Below are 14,176 nucleotides of genomic sequence, written 5' to 3'. Positions count from 1 at the left end.
AGACTCCACTCCAAATCTGCTAGAACTCGTACAGGAATTCAGTAAAGTGTCAGGATATAAAATCAATGCACAGAAATCAGTTGCATTTCTCTACACCAACAATAAGACAGAAGAAAGAGAAATTAAGGAGTCGATCCATTTACAATTGCACCCAAAACCATAAGATACCTAGGAATAAACCTAACCAAAGAGGCTAAGAATCTATACTCGGAAAACTATAAAGTACTCATGAAAGAAATTGAGGAAGACACAAAGAAATGGAAAAATGTTCCATGCTCCTGGATTGGAAGAATAAACATTGTGAAAATGACTATGCTGCCTAAAGCAATCTACACATTTAATGCAATTCCTATCAAAGTACCATCCATCTTTTTCAAAGAAATGGAACAAATAATTCTAAAATTTATATGGAACCAGAAAAAACCTCGAATAGCCAAAGGGATATTGAAAAAGAAAGCCAACGTTGGTGGCATCACAATTCCAGACTTCAAGCTCTATTACAAAGCTGTCATCATTAAGACAGTATGGTACTGGCACAAAAACAGACACATAGGCCAATGGACCAAAATAGAAAGCCCAGAAATAGACCCTCCACTCTATAGTCAACTAATCTTCGACAAAGCAGGAATGAATGTCTAATGGAAAAAAGACAGCCTCTTCAACAAATCGTGTTGGGAAAATTGGACAGCTACATGCAGAAAAATGAAACTGGACCATTTCCTTACACCACACACGAAAATAGACTCAAAATGGATGAAGGACTTCAATGTAAAAAAGGAATCCATCAAAATCCTTGAGGAGAACACAGGCAGCAACCTCTTCGACCTCAGCCGCAGCAACATCTTCCTAGGAACATCGCTAAAGGCAAGGGAAGCAAGAGCAAAAATGAACTACTGGGACTTCATCAAGATCAAAAGCTTTTGCACAGCAAAGGAAACAGTTAACAAAACCAAAAGACAGCTGACAGAATGGGAGAAGATATTTGCAAACTACATATCAGATAAAGGACTAGTGTCCAAAATCTATAAAGAACTTAGCAAACTCAACACCCAAAGAACAAATAATTCAATCAAGAAACGGGCAGAGGACATGAACAGCCATTTCTGCAAAGAAGACATCCAGATGGCCAACAGACACATGAAAAAGTGCTCCATATCACTCGGCATCAGGGAAATACAAATCAAAACCACAATGAGATATCACCTCACACCAGTCAGAATGGCTAAAATCAACAAGGCAGGAAATGACAGATGCTGGCGAGGATGCGGAGAAAGGGGAACCCTCCTACACTGTTGGTGGGAATGCAAGCTGGTGCACCCACTCTGGAAAACAGCATGGAGATTCCTCAAAATGTTGAAAATAGAACTGCCCTATGACCCAGCAATTGCACTACTGGGTATTTACCTTAAAGATACAAACATAGTGATCTGAAGGGGCACGTGCACCTGAATGTTTATAGCAGCAATGTCCACAATAGCCAAAATTTGGAAAGAACCTAGATGTCCATCAACAGATGAATGTATAAAGAAGATGTGGTATATATACACAATGGAATACTATGCAGCCATCAAAAGAAATGAAATCTTGCCGTTTGCAACAACGTGGATGGAACTAGAGCATATCATGCTTAGCTAAATAAGTCAAGCGGAGAAAGACAACTATCATATGATCTCCCTGATATGAGGAAGTGGAGATGCAACATGGGAGGTTAGGGGGGTAGGAAAAGAATAAATGAAACAGGATGGGATTGGGAGTCATAAGTGATTCTTGATTTCACAAAACAAACTGAGGGTTGCTGGGGGAAGGGGGGTTGGGAGAAGGGGGGTGGGGTTGTGGACATTGGGGAGGGTATGTGCTATGGTGAGTGCTGTGAAGTGTGTAAACCTGGCGATTCACAGACCTGTACCCCTGGGGATAAAAATATATTATATGTTTATAAAAAATTAAAAATTAAAAAAGGAATTAAAAAAAAATACAAATCATGGAGAATTTCAAGATGGCAACCAGAGAGCGCCAAGCCAAGTGCTTCTAAGCATGAAGTCCCAAATAATTGCACAGGTTCCATACCCATGAAGCTGGCCTTGAAAACACATGTGGACACCAAAGGAAAGTGTGGATATGTGGTACAGTGAAGGCTCCTCTGCTTAGCCTCACCCCTGAATTGGCTCAAGACAAGGTATGCTTAGAAACCTTTTCTCATCTTTCTTAGGGTTGCCATGTGGTTTCAGCGAAAATACCAGACACACCTGATAAAAATGTGTAGACTGAAATGTAGCCATAAAATGTACAGATCAAAAATTCACAGTCTACAAACTATGTTCCTAGCAGCCCACATTAGAGTTTCTGCATAAAACACTAAATATTATATATTACATATTATACAAATATCTTATATGCTTATAAATACTAACTAAAATAAAACAATATGCTGATGGTGCTGAACATACGTCATGTTATAATAAAGTGCTCTTAATTTTTTAAATGGGCATTTCCACATCTCGTCTTTATTTCGTCAGCAGAAAGTGCATATAGACTGTCAGCTTCTAAGCTGGACACCTGGGTGCCCTAACCTTTTCCTGTCTGACCCTGCTGTTCCGTTTCAGCAATTTTAAAGTATGTGTCAGCCACTAATGATTCATCGATCCAGCCCCATCTGTGTTGTGGTTACTGAAATTCTTCCCAGGGTTTGGCAATCTATTATGTGATATTCCTGGTTTCTAGTGTTCTTGGAACCTGGCATCTCTTTCTGTGCTTCCAAGATTATTCAATGGGAGCAGCAGGAAGGGTCAATCAGCTGTTTGTCTTCAGAGCCAATAAATCCACCTGCTGTATTGTCACTTAAAAACAAAGAGCCTTGGGTTTTCTGGGATCAAATAAAGCACAAGCTGTATACCACCTGATAATATTGGTTTGGAACACACACACACACACAGACACACAAACACACACACACAGTAGATGATACTCATGTGGGAGACACTTGCTCAAGAATACAACCAGGATTATATTCAGTTCACCACCCTCACTCACCCGCCACTACTGTGTAGTGAATTCTGTTGTAGGAGCTAGAATCCCTGTTCTTGTGGGACAAGACAGAAAAGAATAAAAATGTAACATGTCAAGAGTTGGAAGTTAAACAAGGTGGGGGCGCCTGGGTGGCTCCGTTGGTTAAGCACCTGCCTTCCTCTCAGGTAATGATCCCAGGGTCCTGAGATCAAGCCCCACGTCTGGCTCCTTGCTCAGTGGGAGCCTGCTTCTCCTTCTCCCTACCACTCTCCCTGCTTGTATTCTCTCTCTTTCTCTCTCTCTCTGTATCAAATAAATAAAATCTTTCAAAAAAAATTTTAAAAGGTTTTTGTGCCTGGCTGGCTTAGTTGGTAGAGCATGGAACTTTTGATATCAGGATCATGAGTTTAAGCTCCACAATGGGCAGAGAACTTACTTAAAAAAAAAACTAAACATCTCTGGGGGTTACAGGAAGACAGCATGGGTGGGGTGCTATTTTAGGTGGAGTCACTATAAACATCCTTTCTGACAAGGTGACATTTGAGAAGAGACCAGAAAGAGCAGCCACACAGATATCTGGGGAAGGAGTTCAGAAGGAGCAAGAGCAAAGACCTTGAGGCAAGTTCATGATTTGTTTGATCAAGGAAGCTAGTGTCCCTGGAAGACAGTAGGAGGAGAAGATATTTGAGATTTCTTTTCATTGTAAGATGAGAATCCATTGGCATGTTTGCAACAAGGAGCAGTGTGCTCTGTCTACTCGAGGAGGAAGAGATGTACGAGGCCAAAGGATGAGGCAAGGAGGACCCTGGAAGGGAAAAGTTATAGTGCAGGAGAAAGATGGCGGCCGCTCGCACCAGAGCAGCAGCAGTGGTGACAGGGAGGGGTGCTCAGATTTGGGAAGAATCTGATAGCTTTTCTAATGAATTAGATGTGAGGTATGAGTGGAAGAAAACTATCCAAGTTTTTAGCTCAAAGAGCTGCAGAACAGAATCACCAATTGTAATTTCACACTTTTTCTTTCTTTCTCAGAGGAGTACATTGCAATGCAAGCATTTGATATGATGATAATGGACAACCTATAATTTATTCTAATTTAGAAAATAAAATAACATTTTTAAACTTGGGTTTTCTTGACTGTTAAATAATAAATTACATGTAGCACACCTCAAAATTGGTAGTTGTAATCCCCGTGTATGCTTAGATGTTTCTGCACGTCCTTTATTTGGAGACCTAAAGAATAAATGTTTCCCAGTCAGAAGCTTATTTTAGGCTACTGTCTGAACTGGAAACTACTTTGGAGAACACTGAGTATTTCTTTGTAAAGAGGCATTAATCAGATAATGGCTTATAAACAGACTAATCAAATAATTCATCATCCAATGGAGATATGTTGAAGTGTGAAAGGGAGTAATAATAATTATGCTGTAAAATGAACACAAAAAAGGATGTTTGGCTAAAGGATATGATAAGGATAGGCACAGGAACTAACAGGGTGATATATAGGTTCCAAAAGGCTGATCTGTTGCATAGAGCTGAGATGTGTGACACACCAGCCTTGACCTTGGCCATTTTGCATTAGGAGCTGGTCTACCTTAATGGTGGGCTGTGTCAAGAGTTTCTAGGCAGAGGCGATTTTGAAGATGGAATGTAGGAGAGCCATCTGGTTTGGTTCAGTACAGTGTGGAGTACAGGAATCAGAAATTGGGATATCAGAATCTGGTCAAGAAAGCTAAGCTCGTAACAAGGCTGTCATCCCAGCATTAGAGCACCAGAGTGTGTACAGTCCCAACCAGTGTATGTGACCTAAATGTCACAGTCCCACAAAGAGCTGTCATGCATCCTAAGACAGTCAGTTGTCCCAATCCTCACCTAGTTATGGGGCAGGGCGGGGGCCAGGCTGCTGAGATTCTTTGCGCTCTAAGTGCCATAGCTAAATGAGCCTTGAGAAAGTGGAGGGCTCAAAAAGGAATAATGCCTGAAAGACACAATCTACATCATTTTAAACAAATAGGAAAAAAAAAAAAAGATATAGGATACATATTATAAAACGCATCAAAGGGGGCACCTAGGTGGCCCAGTTGTTTAGCATCTGCCTTTAGTTCAGGTCATGATCCCAGACTCCAGGAATCAAGCCCCCACACTGGGCTTCCTGCTCAGCAGGAAGCCTGTTTCTCCCTCTCCCACTCCCCCTGCTTGTATTCCCTCTCTCACTGTGTCTCTCTTTGTCAAATAAATAAATAAAATCATTTTTTTAAATAAATAAATAAAATAATATGTAAATAAAATACATCAAAGGCTATTGTCAGAGGGTGGTCAAAATTGGTATTATGAAATATTTTTAAACAAAAGAGAATGGAGGAAAAATAACACCCGTTTACTTGTCAATCAGTTTTGCTGAATATATTAAGATATACTTGGCAATATTTGCTTCACATATTTTGTTTTTAAGGAGTAAAACATCACAGGGGCACCTGGGTGGTTCAGCCTGTTAAGTATCTGCCTGTGGCTCAGGTCATGATCCCAGGGTGTTGGGATCAAGCCCCATATCGGATTCCCTGCTCAGCCAGGAGCCTGCTTCTACTTCTACCTCTCTCTAACTCTGCTGGTCCCCCTGCTTGTGTTCTCTCATGTACTATCTCTCTCTCTCTCTCAAATAAATAAGATCTTAAAAATAAAATAAAATAAAAAAATAAAAAAACCAAGAAGTAAAACATTACAGAATGCAACTAAATTCAGCTGTTGACCCTCTCCTAACCCATCACATTTTTTTCTCCCTTCCCAGATGTCGCCACTATCCAGAATTGGATGCTTCCCATTCCCATGCACATTTTCTGTTTTTTGCTAAATATGGATTATGCATTAAAATATCCTACTGTTATGAATGTTTTAAAATTCTATTTAAATGGTGTCATACTATTTGTAGAACTCTGCAACTTGTTTTTTTCTTACCACATAATTTTCAGTTATATCCATTTTGATAATGTAACTCTAATTTATTATTTAAGAATCTAAAATTTCAAAACTACACATACACACACACATGAAAAATCATAGATAGAGGATAGACAGATGTAGAAAAAAAAACTGTTGTCTGCTAATAGATATTTAGATCGTTTCCAATTATTTGCTATTTCAAGGACTGTAGCAATGAAAACACTTTCCCATTTCTCTCTATACCCACTTAAGAGTTATTCTTCAGCTGTGGCTCCCAAGAGGGCAGGATAACCCCCTAGGAAACAGTCTGGCATTTTGTGGGGGGGAGATTTTGTCCGTCATAATGATTAAATAACACTTCTAACATTTCCTCCACCGAAGCCGAGGGAACACAAAGAATTTTCCTTTAACCTACAGTAAGATGTTCATGTAAATTAACGTACACTGATGTCCAAGGAATATACCTTCTATGAAAATTGAAGATTGTATTTTATTTACAACTTCATTAATAGTTGCCTGCCATTTTGAAAAATCCCATCTTCAATAGTAACATCACCTTTGAAATGCCAAAACAATTGTCTGCATTTTTCTTCTTTTTTTAAAATTTTATTTAAATTCAATTAACTGACATATAGTACATCATTAGTTTTTGATGTCATGTTCAATGATCCATTAGTTGTGTATAACACCCAGTGCTCATCACAAATGGTAACTTTCACAGAAATCTTGCATATCCTTCGTATTATCTTCCTGAAGTTTGTCAAGTCCCATTCGCCTGATATAAGCAGGCACGTTGCTCGTTATTTCTTCTAATTCATCATACACAAACATGTACCTATTGAAAAACATGATTCATAATGTTGCTTTATTTCTCCTTTATATTTATGTAATGACATTTTACTGATTTCTGCTTGATATCGAAAGGGAGGCTATGTTGGGAATGCCACAAAATACTTGTTATAAAAAGGGACCATTGGATCTGATAGGCAAAGAGCTGCTACCATAGCAAATGTTCCTTACAGTGACTACCACGTACATCCTTAAATTTACTGTATTTTACCAAGTTTCCTTCTAGTTTGTAATCCCACCAGCTGTGGTTGAGAACTTTAATTGTTCCACATACGTGCCCACTCCTGAATTGTCACTTCTTAAAAATGTCTATCTAATGGGTATGACATAAAATATGATTGTTGTTTAATTTCCATTTCCTGATACTAGTGAGGCTGAGAATCAGTTTCACATGTTTGTGGGCCTCTCTGAGTTCTTCTAAGAATTTCTGGTTCACATCATTCACCCACTTTTCTGCAATTGTTTTTATATATTCCAGACCTAACCATTTTTTCATTATATGTTTTGCTAATGTCCACCACTCCCTGAATGTCTTTTCACTTTGACTTTGATGTCTTTTAGTCTATGGAAGTTTTTCATTGTAAAGAAAACAAACTCATCAAGATATATGTGTGTGTGGGTGTGGGTGTGTGTGGGTGTGTGTATACACACATATATATAGCTTATGCTTTTTGTGCCTTTTAAAAAATCTTTTCCTATTTCAAGTTTAAATTCTATGGGAAGTATTAACATTTTGCTTTTTATAAGCATGCCTTTAACTCACTGGGGTTTATTTTTGTAATTTGGAGGAGATAGGAATCTAATTTTTTCCAATGAAATAACTATTTTTTCCCCCGGAATTATGTGTTGAATCATTCATCCTTACCTCATTTGAAATACCTCCTCTGTCCAGTGTTCCTGAATCTTCTCCTGTTAATTAGTTAATTTTTCTGGTCCAGAAAAAGAAATCACTGTCTTAATTAGTTCAGCTTTATAACAAGTATCAATATTTAGTAGGACAAATTCCCCTACTATTTCTAACTACTATTCCTCTACTATTATCCACTTTCAAAACTGTCTAGGTTATTCTTAATCCTTAGTTTTTCCACATGACTTTTAAGGTCAGCTGCTCATATTCCATGAAAAATCTACAGGAATTTTTATTGAACATGAAATGAAATTTATGTGTAAATCTAGAGAAAAGTAATGTCGTCACAATAAAAAGTCATTTCTCGTATGCATTTACATCTCTTGTTTTTTAATCAAGACTTTGTTTATATTGTGCAAGATTCTGTTACTTGCCTTCCCAACAAACTCCTTTTTTTCTTCCTTAATAATAAAATACTAATATTTTTAGAGATGGCAACCAGCCTCTGATGTTGAACACACAGTAGGCATTCCATAAATGGCAGCTGCTTCCTATCATCACCCCATGGCCCACCATTTAGTAACCAAAGCAAAATAAAGTTCTATGCAGGGGTCCATGAAACTATGGCCCACAGGCCAGATCTGTCCCACTTCCTAATTTTGTAAAGAAACATTTACTGAAACATGCTATGCTCATTTATTTACACATCTATATTTTCTTTCATACTACAGTGGCATAGGCATAGTTGACTAGTTGCAACAGAGTCTGACTGTACGACCATGGAAGCCTACCTACCTGGTCTTCTACAGAAAATGTTTGCCTACCCCTAGTTTAGACCCTATTCTTAGCCAGTTATGGGCTTAAATGATTCTGTTCTACTTTCCAGATGCTTACTGTTCCATTCTTTTTGCCATTGAAAATGTCCATGGGGCTCAGAGATAGGTGAATGCCTCTGGAAAGATTTTTAAATTCCTGATAAAGGCAATGACTATGAAAAAAGACCTTGCTGTCACCAGCTCCTCTGCCTTTTTTCCTGGCTCAAGCATGGGCTGATGGCTGGAGCTTGGAGAGCAATGATGCGATTGTGAGGCAACTACTATGGGGACAGTGGAGGAAGTCGGGCAAGAAGCTGAGGATGGCAGGCAGAGCCAACTATGGAATTTGCAGGAACTAATACAAAAATAAAAATACAGGACCACTTGTTCAAAATACAGGCAGAAAAAAAAAAAGTTCTGTTAAAGGTAATAAAAATATAAAGCTTTTTCCTTTCTTCCATGGTTGCCTCCTTAATCTGCCTTGGTGACCCTTCTTTGCTATTTAAGGGAGTTATAGGTAAAGAAAAACTAAAATCACAAATTACGAGCATGAATTTTTTCAGGTCTTTTATACTTATATATAAATATATACAAATAACAAATATCTATAAATTCTCATGTTCTTTATATTTTTAAAAAGATTTTTTTTGTCAGAGAGAGAGAAATCGCAAGCAGGGGGAGCGCCAGGCAGAAGGAGAAACAGGCTTCCCACTGAGCAAGGAGCCCAAAGTGGGGCTCGAAACCAAGACCTTCAGATCATGACCTGAGCCAAAGGCAGACACTTAATGCACTGAGCCACCCAGGCATCCCTGTTTATATTTATATAAGTATCTTTATAATGGACAATACCAGTTTTAAATAAGAGCATTTGACTCATGTACAGAATCCCCAAAACACACAATTTGTATTTCACATTTACACATGTTTTTGTATTTCATTTCTACCAGAAGAGTGGAAAGGCTGCACCAGACTAATTCAACTGTTTGTTTGTTTTTTCCATGTCTTGATTTGCACACATTCTACCAATACTCTCTACCTTGGACTTACTGATAAGTAAGGACTGAAAGGAAAAGATATAATGGGATGCCTTATCTTTCCCTTTCCTTATATTTCACCATTTTTAGTATAAACAAACTGGCCCAGTAGAGGGAAGTGACAAAAGTAAGAAAGGATATAATAGGGTTCCTTAGTTGTTCATGTTTCTTAGAAAATCATTGCCTCCTCTCTATACTTGAAGCAAGTTCTGATTAGAATGGAAAATGTTGCCATTCTTTCTGGGCAGTCCTTGGGTCAACTTAGTCATAGATGTAACATGCCTAACTAGGATTTTGAGTCTCACCGAACTTCCACACACTGTGGGTCAACCAGAGTCCCCAACTCGTGGGCTATCACCAAGGCTATATGTAAATGAGATGACAAGGAATGACAGATGTGTTTATTTCACATATCTCCTCTATTCACACATGTGGCCCATTGTCCTTTTGGATGTCATTCACTAAATACAATTTCCAACATAAAATTACCAAGACTTTCAGAAGAGCGACACAGAACACTGACCCAGGCTTAGAGCCCTTCCACACGTGGAGCCTCGTGTGACCTTACAGATCAGACTCCCATGAAGCCGACCCTGACGAGGTCCCTAGAGGAGCCAGCCCAATGAGCCTAGCTCCTTGCTCACGTGGTCGAGCCGCCAAATCAAACCAGCTTGAGACATTTTCTTAACTAAACAATAAGTGTTCTTAGATTGAAGAATGTTTTTCATTTTCTGACAGGTGAAACCACTCCATGTCTTTCGTCTCTCCCAGGCACTTTAAAATGTTTAGCACTATTGTCATATATAACCTCTTCGGTTATTTTTTCTAATTATTCATTACTGCGGTATCTTCACACAATTGATTTTTGTATGTTGTTATTTTATTCAGAATCTTTGTTGACTTCTCTTATTAGTTCTTAATAGATCCTCTTAGATTCTCTTGGTTTTAGTCACAAAACGTAGCATATAAATATTGAAGGTGTTGCTTGGCTTTTGTCCATCTTGATGCCTTTTTCTCCAATCTGGCTACAGCTAGCTTGTACCTCCAGCACAATGATGAGCAAGGCTCCTGCTCTTGTTCCAGACTTCAAAGGAATTCTCTGTTCATCATTAAGTACACTATTTGCTATAGAATTTTGATGAATTCTTTTTATCAAGTAAAAGAAATTCACTGCTATTTTTATTTTTTGTTGGGAATTTTTATAATGAAAGAAAGCAGTTTTATCAGATGATTTTTTTGCACCTATTGGGATAGCCAAATGTTTTGTCCTCTAATACTTAATGTCACGAATTATATTAAAAATGATTAATTTTAAGTGTTCTTTATATTCCAGAGCTAAACCCAATTTGACCATGATGCTTTATAATGTTATATACACATGTTTGCATAAACAGTCATACACAAATATACATGTGAATTTAATATAAATATCTATTTCATAAATGTTCTTAGATCATAATTTACCTTTCTTATACTGTTCTTATCTGGTTTTATTGTCAAAGTTATATTAGCTTCAAAAAACTGGATGGGAAACTTTCCCTCTTTGCTTATTCTCCTGATCTACTCAGTAATGCATATATTTAACAAATATTAGTTTAGGAAATACTAGAAAATACAATAATTGTCTGTTGCTTAAATGTTTGAGAGAATGTACCTATAAATGACCTGTATCTTGAGTGAGCTTTTTTATTGAGTGTTGTTTTTTGTTTTTGTTATATTTTTAACTGCTGACACAATATCTTTACTGGTTTATTTCTTCTAGCTTCAATATTAGTAAGTTATATTTTTCCTGGAAATTTTCCATTTCACTTAATTTTTTTTAAAGATTTTATTTATTTATTTGACAGAAAAAGAGATCACAAGTAGGCAGAGAGTCAGGCAGAGAAAGGGGGAAGCAGGCTCCCTACTGAGCAGAGAGCCCGATGTGGGCCTCGATCCCAGGACCCTGAGATCATGACCTGAGCCGAAGGCAGAGGCTTAAGCCACTGAGCCACCCAAGCGTCCCATCCATTTCATTTAATTTTCAAACTGTCCTTCACAACTTTATCATAGCAATGATTATATTTCATACATTTTTATGTTTATAAATATATATCTGCACTAGATTAAAAATTCCTTCAGGCCAAGCATTATTTCTACTCTTCTGTATATTCCTGGAATCTAGTAACGGCAGGTGATTATTACTATATGTTGAGTGAGCAGAAGAATGAATGAATGAATGAATGAATGATAAAAGAACACTTTCTGAATCTCCATTTCATACACTGTTTTGTATACTTGTCTATTTCTATTATTTACTATCTTTTACTAAAATGTAAAAATTAATGCATGCAATTTGAGTAGCCAATTTAGGAAGATTTTGCTGCATTTAAAGAATAATTCAAACTCATTTAAAGCAACCATGTTATTACTTTATGTAACAGTTAATATTTCTAATAACTTAACTCAATACTCTAAAACCAAATTTTACTGCAACATGTTCAGAAAGTGTTTTTTTTTTCTTCCATGAAAATTGAACCTTTCTAACCAAGTAACAGTTGCTAAGGGATTTGGAATGGAGATTAGCATAGATTTGGGTAGCACAAATGATCCTTTGTGCATGGTAAACAGTCTACTTTTCATTTAAAAAATTAATATCCGTGTCTGTGATGCTCACTAAGACTAGTTTGAAAATAAGCTAAATATAATCCTCTTCTCTTTAATTTCCATGACAGCAACACCACTTGATTTGATTATGTAATGTCAAAAATTCAAGTTTACTGTCTAAATGCATAGTGCCTCTATGTCCCGACGCTGACAGTGTGAGGCAAAATTAAACTTCTATCTCATTAAAGAGGTTCTGAAAATACACTCAGGGGCAGGCAGTCAGAGGAATCTTAATGGAGAAACATTTTAATTTTGTTGCCTCAGAATTTTGGAAATTATTCAGATTTTTTTCATTTTTTAAATGGACTCCCACGCATGCTACCAATTTCCTTCACTTTAGATCCTGTCACCTCTTCCAAGGGACGCAACTTCCTATCCTTATTCTCACTGGCTAAAAATCTACTGAACGGACTCCAGGCCCAGCTGCAGCAGGACTGAGTTCAACCTTGCTGCTTCCATCCCAGGATGTCAAACAAAGAAGCCCGCTTTGGGCCAAAGTCACCTGTGGCGCACAGCCCATGACTTCTGTCTCGGACAACATTCCTAGCATTCACTGTATACCTCTGGCTTTTCCTCATGCTCAGATTTCCAAACTCATCCCAAATCTTCAGATGAACAATTCAATTTTAGAATTAGTCCCTGAAGAATGCTTGACCGTAGACACAAAGGACAATTGTACGAGCCACAAACATTTTTCATGCCAATCAAGAGATATTCCAGGGAAGCCGGGTGGCTCAGTGGGTTAAAGCCTCTGCCTTCAGTTCAGGTCCTGCTCCCAGAGTCCTGGAACTGAGCCCCACATCAGGCTCTCTGCTCCGAGGGGAGCCTGCTTCCTCCTCTCTCTCTGCCTGCCTCTCTGCCTACTCATGATCTCCCAAATAAATAAATAAAATCTTTAAAAAAAAAAAAAAACAACTATTCCAAGAGGCAGAATAGGAACTAAGAACTCACAGGAAAATCACTAGTCAAGATGAATCGTTAGGCAGTGGCCAATGCATCCCTTGAATACATCTGTGAGTGAGACGACTAACCTCAAATGTTCATATACTGTATCTTTGAAAATGTTGTGATTCTCAAATTCAGCATTATTTATGGAGAAGCTGCTGTGTGGTCACTATTCTAGTGGTTCTTGGGAGGCACAAAAGAATCATGCCTCTGTGGATTCATACTCCATTGAGAGTGATGCATTATTCCCTATAATTATATTAAAAATTATCTGAATTACTTTGAATTCCAAAATGTATCCTTGTATCAGAACAGCAATCGAACACATATGCCTCTATGTTTTTCTCAATTTTGTCATTTTCGTTATATCGTGTAATGCTGGTAGTAAATGCAAATTTAAAAGCATTTAACTCGTACACAGAATCACTAAAATTATATAATTTGTATTTTGTAGCTCTATAAACATGTATTTTGCTTGTACTACAATGGTGGAAATGTGATACAAAACTAACTCAGTCAAGATGCCTGGGTGGCTCACTCAGTTAAGCATCTGGCTTTGGCTCAGGTCATGATCCCAGGGTCCTAGATCGAGTCCCACATTAAGCTCTTTGCCAGTGGAAGCCTGCTTCTCCCTCTGCCTGCTGCTCCCCCTGCTTGTGCTTGTGTTCTCTTTTTCTCAGTCAAACAAATAAATAAAAAATAAAAAATAAAAAAAACCTCAGTCGTCTTTATTTCACTTATTTGATTTAAACACATTCAACTAACACTATCTTTGGCTACTGATGAATAAGGAAGTTCTAAAAAGTCAAAGCTTTGTCCTATCTTTCCTTTTTCTTCCATGTAAGGGAAAGTCTGAGTGTAATTGAAACGACTGATTTAGGGAAGTGACATAAGTAAGAAAGGATATGACAGGGTCCCTTGGTCATCTGTAGTGCTCAAAAAAATCATTGTTTTCTGTGTTCAAAGCAAGTGCTGGTTTGAATGGAAAGTGTAGTTTTTCTGGGCTATAATCCCCACCACCACCATTTAAGTCATAGTGTAATATGCGTAACTTACACTCACTTGGAGTCCCACTGAACTCCCGTGCAACATGGGTCCAC

The sequence above is a fragment of the Mustela putorius genome, unplaced genomic scaffold (assembly GCF_011764305.1).
Source record: "Mustela putorius furo isolate JIRA1106 unplaced genomic scaffold, ASM1176430v1.1 tig00003846_pilon_pilon_pilon, whole genome shotgun sequence".
NCBI lineage: Eukaryota > Metazoa > Chordata > Mammalia > Carnivora > Mustelidae > Mustela > Mustela putorius.
This window is presented reverse-complemented; position numbering follows the sequence as displayed.